This window comes from Rattus rattus, chromosome 14, assembly GCF_011064425.1.
Source record: "Rattus rattus isolate New Zealand chromosome 14, Rrattus_CSIRO_v1, whole genome shotgun sequence".
Taxonomy (NCBI): domain Eukaryota; kingdom Metazoa; phylum Chordata; class Mammalia; order Rodentia; family Muridae; genus Rattus; species Rattus rattus.
In genome coordinates this window covers 52,964,660-52,970,659 of record NC_046167.1, presented here as the reverse complement: position 1 = coordinate 52,970,659, position 6,000 = coordinate 52,964,660, and the positions used below count along the sequence as shown (strand labels likewise).

At 44.0% G+C, this 6,000-nt stretch overlaps 1 long non-coding RNA gene across 1 annotated transcript in view; it reads right to left on the bottom strand.

Annotated features, from left to right (window-relative positions):
• Nucleotides 1–1,049: 1,049 nt before the first annotated feature.
• The window catches only part of LOC116883338, a 59,803-nt gene continuing 54,852 nt past the window's right edge, over nt 1,050–6,000 (bottom strand). Inside the window, exon 2 of the long non-coding RNA XR_004385749.1 lies at nt 1,050–3,140. This is a non-coding gene — a long non-coding RNA (uncharacterized LOC116883338). The remainder of the gene's footprint in view (nt 3,141–6,000) is intronic.

Sequence of the window (6,000 nt, the reverse complement as noted above, 5' to 3'; positions counted from 1 at the left end):
GGCAGATTAAAGAAGGGACAAATTCATGCCTCTCGTTTTTATCACTGCTAAGGCCGTCAGGAAAGCTCCTACCCCACTTTGCTTGTCAGTCGCCCCTCCCTTCCACCCACACATTCTAATCTGTAAGCTATAGTTACCATGCCGTGTCGTGTCCATGAGAAGACTAGTTCTAGAATCCCCATGGATGCTGAAATCTGAGGATGTAAAAGCTCTTATGTGAAATGTTATTGTACTGCCATCAAACCTACACCTCCTCCTGAGAACATGAAACCATGATGGCATGACTTACACCTAACATCGTGTAAGTGGTATGTGTTACCCTCAATAGTTGTTAAACTGTATTGTTGAGAGAAAGATGAAGAAAACTGTACCTATTTGGTATAGATGAAGCTTTCTAGACTGAGTGTATAGATCAGAACTGGCAATCAAGACGCTCTAAGCTCACTTCCTGGTACCAAATGCAAATAAAACTATCTGAAATGAAACAAACAGATAAATTTTTCCCAAAATATTTTTAATCCACAGTACCGAGTGCTCAGAAGAGGAGGGCTGGGGTCCCTTGTGGATTTCCATTTGCCTTGCTCTCTGCCTCAGGACCTTTCCCGAGCTACTTCTTCTGGTTTCTGCCGAACATCCTTGCCTTTGAGAACATTCCTGTCACTCATGTAGTCCACCTGACCATGGCCTCCTCACCCCAGTCATTCTTTACACAGTCTTAATTCTGTGCTTCTCTCCAGATGGACCTTTAATTTAACAGCTGTGGGCAATGCCTTCAGCTTCTCCAGTGTCCCATACATAGTCTATCATGGTGCTCACTGGGTTGCTAGTTAATGTTGCTTTAAGCAATGAAATAAGTTTATTTCCTCCTTTCCCCCCACTTACACATGAGGATACTTTCTAAGCTCCCAGTAGATGCCTGAAATCACAAATAATATCAAACCTTACCTATAATAAGCCTTTCTTATACACACACATAAAATAAAGTTTAATTTATTCATTAGGCACAGTAACAGTAATAATTGATAGTGAAATAAAGAAATATAATGGACTATAGGATAGTATATGATCTTTACACATTACACACACACACATACACAAACACACACAAACATATCCTCTTGTGCTTACAATTCCAGATAACGAAGTGCCTACCTGAGGAAACATAGGGGTGAATGTAGGCTGCTGCCCAGGGGTTTAGGAATGCACGTATGCATTACTGACCCTACAGCAATTACCTGATAACTGAGATGAGCAGCAAGTGAATGACATGTGCTTAGCTAATACACTATGGACATACTGGACAAAAGGGCTGATTCACCTCCCAGGTAGGACACAGCAGGGTAACAGGACTTCACCATACTCAAAACAGTGCACAGTTAAACCTGTGGAGTACCTTTGGCATTCAGAGCTTTTGGCCTGAGACTGACTTCTGGTAACTAAAACTTCAAAAAAGCAAACTCTCAGATAAGGTGGAGCTGCTACAGCAGTAACTGAGGATCAAGCATTAATAATCCATATGGCTTGGCAGGGACCTCTGTCTGGGATTACTGTGGCCGCTGCAGTGAAGCAGCCTAGACACAGGAAGAAAGCCAGTCTGGAACCCTTCGCCCAGTGGTGTCCTGGCAAAGTAACCCCTCATCGTGTTAAGCCTTGATAATAACTAGTGTTCGTTTATGTAATGTCCCTGATTAAAACAATCTCCCTTTGCATTGCCTTTGTAATCCACTTGGAATATGCCCAGTGCTATCAAGACTTCACTCTGTGTATGAATGAACTCATTCAAGTCAGTTCAACCGATATGTAGTAAGCACTTTGTGCAATCAAAATAGAATAGTAAAGACTGGGAACGATATCAAGCCAAGGCTTTGCTCTCTACCGCCTCACAGGGTGGCTCATACAACCGCACATCTGCACGGCCAAGTAGAGGATATGGCTGAAGACACACTGAGCTAGGCAATTTCTTTGGAAGTCATCGCGCACCAGAAGAGCCGCTAGCTAGGACACTGTTAAATCTGTGGCATTTATGCAGCAGTGTGGAACACTCTCACTCTCTGCCTGAGATGGTCTATTGATGATGCGGGATGTCGTGTGATGAGTGTTTCCCCACAATTCACCCCCAGAAACCATGCCATAATCCACAGGGTGACAGGCTTGGAATTGGGTGTTTGCAGTGGTCCTTTGAGGTGTTGAGTGTATCTTGGTGTAAAATGGGTCACTTCTGCATCTACGTCATCATGTTTAACCCAAAGAAGAGGATTAATGACTTTATCCCAAGCTGTATAACAACAGACACGTGGGAAACACACAGAGCTCTGAGGCTTAGGAGGCTTTGGAGATGGGCAAGGTGTGGTGACTAATGGAACCTGCCCAACTATGTTTTTAAAATCCCTCCCAACCTGAGGAAAAAAAAAATGTCAAAATAGAGCAGTCCACACAATGGAGAGAAGCTGACTAGAAATGTGGCAGCAGAGACAGGTATGGGCCAACAAGCTGCAAACACAATGGTTGTCATGGTTCTTGCCCAGTGTACTAGCATGGCCACTGAAGGTGAGGGCAAGGTCACCAGCATGCAAAGCCTGGAGCTTGAGCAATACTGCCCCCAAACACGCTGCCCAACTGCATGATCACTTGACTCTGAACAGTAAGATATCCAAGATGAAGAATGGTTCATTTTCTGAGTTAAGCCTCCTTGAAAGCTTTCCATGATTCATGATGCTGAGGGAAACATGTTGATATCCATGATTTTCTGCAGCCACTGGCAGCTATGGGTGGGGAAGCTTCTTTTGCAGTGGTATCAATGACTGCAGACTCTTAACTGAGATTGAAAGACATTGAAGGCTTCTGTGCCAACCTGTCCGGCCCCTCCTAAAAAGGGGAAGAAACAGTCCAGACATGAAATTATTGAAGAGAGTCCTTAAAAACTGTGATAAAGATGCGCAAGTGTAGTTCTTCCCAGTTGATGGCTTTGGTGGGGATGATGCTGGTGGGAAAGGGCTCAGGCTTCTTTGAGTGGCTGGTCACTGGCGGTTTGGACATGCTCCAATGAGTATATGGGCAGCAAAACTGGATTTGGTGAGGGTTTTCTTTCCTTCCCTTTTCTTTTCCTTTTTGGGGAGTCATGCAAGGGTGGGAAGGTAGACCTGGGAAGAATGGGAAGAGCATAATCAGGGCATACTGAATGAAATTCCCAAATGATTAATAAAACATTATGTTGGGGGGAAAGAGTCTTAATAAACACACAAAGGAGAAGGAAATTCCTCCCCAAAAGGCATATTTGGTCAACAAGAGGATAAACTCATGGGGAAAGGAAGAGTGACCTGAGCACCTCTGGGATAAATATACACATAGAACTGTTTGTGAATACAGACCAGGGCCTCAGCAAACTCAGACATCAGCAAACAGCTGCCAGCTGGGTCCAGGTTCCATGCCTTTCCTAGATCAACCTAGCAAATCCACCCGTGGACACCGCATTCAAGTGCCATTACCTATGTTCCTTCTGGTCTCCTGTTTTATTTTCTTACAGAATCAATTCCAGGTTGCAGAAGGGTGATCTAGACCATGGCCAAATGTGTACAGATGTTATCCCTGAAGAGTCCAAAGAAGCTGGAAAAATCCTATTGCCTGGGTGTTGCAGCTGCCCTAACAGTGCCAGTCACTGGCCATGTGACTGTAGTCCTCTGCTGTAATCATAGCTGCTGTTTCAGTTGCCTGAAGGTGTAGCACATACACACTCAACCCTGAACAATGGTTCTTGTACTATGGAGCAGTACTTCTGAGTCTCCACTTTCTACTTATAAAGCAAGGTGACAGTAAACTTTGCAAAGAGCCTTACATCACAGGAATACTGTGCCTCTTGGCTGCACCCAGAGGCCACCATGGATAACTGACCTGGAGCATTCAGGTTCGGGAATGTCCCTTTAGGATATGTGCTTGGGACGAATCTACTTTTCTCAGAATTTGTTCCCATTGTCTGGTTATAATGACCACATAGGGTGAGATGGATTCTAAGATGTCTTCCAGCTAATTCTGCCCACGTTGTCACTCAGCGTCAGGTTTCATCTTCACCGTGGGTCCGATGGTAGATCTCTTTTCATTTCCATCTCGCAGATGAGCAAACCACGGCGCGGAGGTTAAGTGACTTTAATTATAACCACACAGCATGTAAACACGAGAGAAGACGTTCAAACCTGTCTCTGTCTCCAGGATCTAAATACTTTACTGCTACACTAAATAACCATTATGGTTGTTAATTTTAACTGTCATTTTGAATAGACCAGGAGGAACTCAAATATGTTAAAATAGTATTCTGGATATTTCTGTGGAAATGTTTCCAGAAAATATAAGTGTTTGAATTGGTGGATTAAGTGGCTTCTACCCCAACCCCTGTCTCCTCTACCCCACACCCCCACCCCATCCATGGTGACTGGTAACATCCAACTGGCCTAAGAACCAAAGAAAATAAAAGGCAGAGGAAATGGAATTCTCTCCTCTCCCTCTCCCTCCCTCTCCCTCTCCTCTCCCTCTCCCTCTCCCTCTCCCTCTCCCTCCCTCTCCCTCTCCTCTCTCCCTCTCCCCTCTCCCTCTCCCTCTTCCTCTCCCTCTCCCTCTTCCTCTCCCTCTCCCTCCCCCTTTTCCTTCCCCTCCCCCTTCTCCTCTCTCTGTTTTCTCAGCAATTTGAGCTGAAGCATGAGTCTTCCTCTGCTCTCCATTTTATACTATAGTTATACATCAGTTTCTCCAGCTAGGCTAGATCTCAGACTAAATGAAAAGAGGAAAAGAGAAAAGTCATTAGAGCAGTGCTTCTCAACCTGTGGGCTGTGACCCCTTTGGGGGATCAAATGACCCTTTCACAGGGTTGCATATCATGTATTTATATCACAATCCATAACAGTAATGAAATGACAATTATTAAAAATAACAACTAAAATAATTTTATGGTTGAGGGGTCACCACAACATGGGGACTGCATTAGAGGGCTGCAGTGTTAGGAAGGTTGAGAGCCGCTGCATTAGAGAGTTGGCATTCTCCTTTCTCTGACTTGAACTGGCCTCTTTTGCTATTTTGCTTTCCCCACCCTCACGGACTGTATTCCTTTGAACTGTGAGCCAAAATAAATTCTTTGTTCCTTACGCTGCTTTTAGTCAGGTATTTGGTTATAGTTTCCCTCAACTCTTGAGATCTTCAGGCACTGGCTGAAAGCCCACTGTTTTCTGGTACAACCCGGTCTTAATTGACTCCCTTCTGTAAAGACTCTTTCCAAATAAGAGCACATGTAAAAGTGGTTAAGATGTGAACACGCTGGAGCATGGGGCACATTCAGCAACCACAGTAACAATGTGACTCACTAAAACTGAGGGGGGAAAGGAGGGGAAATGCAGGCAGCTTGAGAATGTCACCTTCCTTTGAAAGGTCCTAAATGCAAGACACACAGAGACGTGTGTGCACCCAGACATAAAACTCCAACCTACAAATGTTAGTTCCGAAAAATATCTGAAGATAATGATATCTTCAGAGAAACAATCTTCTTTGAAACATTTACTTAAGGCTTAACAGCCTTAGGTTTTGTTCTTTTGTAAAACAGATAAAACTTAGATGTAAAGATTGTTTATTCTTTCAGAGATTATGATGATTTAAGGGATTATTCCACTAAGCAATTATGATAGGAACTTCCTCCCTGCCAACCATCGAAATCGTCAGAAAGGAAAATTAACAAAGGGTAGGAATGGAGAAGAAGGGAGAGGAATGAATGGTAGTGGAAGGGAGACATGAATACATCACAGCCTTAGACTTATTCACAGAAGCTAACAAGAGCTGTCAGTTCATAAATGTTTGCTGAACTGGGTCCTTGGCTGCTAATGAAGGAGTGCTGTACCAATGTCCAGACCTCTCTCTCTCTAGAACCCCACAGCAACTGGGATCTGTGGTGCTCAGTATTCAAGGGCTTCATGTCTCATTTCTCTTTTGCACCCAGCAGTCCAACTCTGATTAATTCCAGACATA